This window comes from Eimeria mitis, genomic scaffold (assembly GCF_000499745.2).
Source record: "Eimeria mitis Houghton genomic scaffold, Emh_scaff7232, whole genome shotgun sequence".
Lineage (NCBI taxonomy): Eukaryota > Apicomplexa > Conoidasida > Eucoccidiorida > Eimeriidae > Eimeria > Eimeria mitis.
In genome coordinates this window covers 369-702 of record NW_013575279.1, presented here as the reverse complement: position 1 = coordinate 702, position 334 = coordinate 369, and positions in this window count along the sequence as shown.

Below are 334 nucleotides of genomic sequence, written 5' to 3'. Positions count from 1 at the left end.
CAGCAGCAGCAGCAGCAGCAGCAGCAGCAGCAACAGCAGCAGCAGCAGCAGCAGCAGCAGCAGCAGTATCTTGTCTTGCTGCAGCTATTGCCATACAGCTGATTGTTTAACAGCAGCAATTAAGGACGAAGAGCTGCTGCAGCTGTTCGGTTGCCTGCCCCCCCCCCAGCAGCAGCAGCAGCAGCAGCAGCAGCAGCAGCAGAAGCTGCTGCTGCTGTCTTGTGGTGGAGGTACACTCCATTCGCATGCAGGGCAGCAGCTGCTGCAGCAGGAGCAGCAGCTCGTCTGGGTCAGAACATCCTATCAGCAGCAAATATATAACTTACTTATGGTA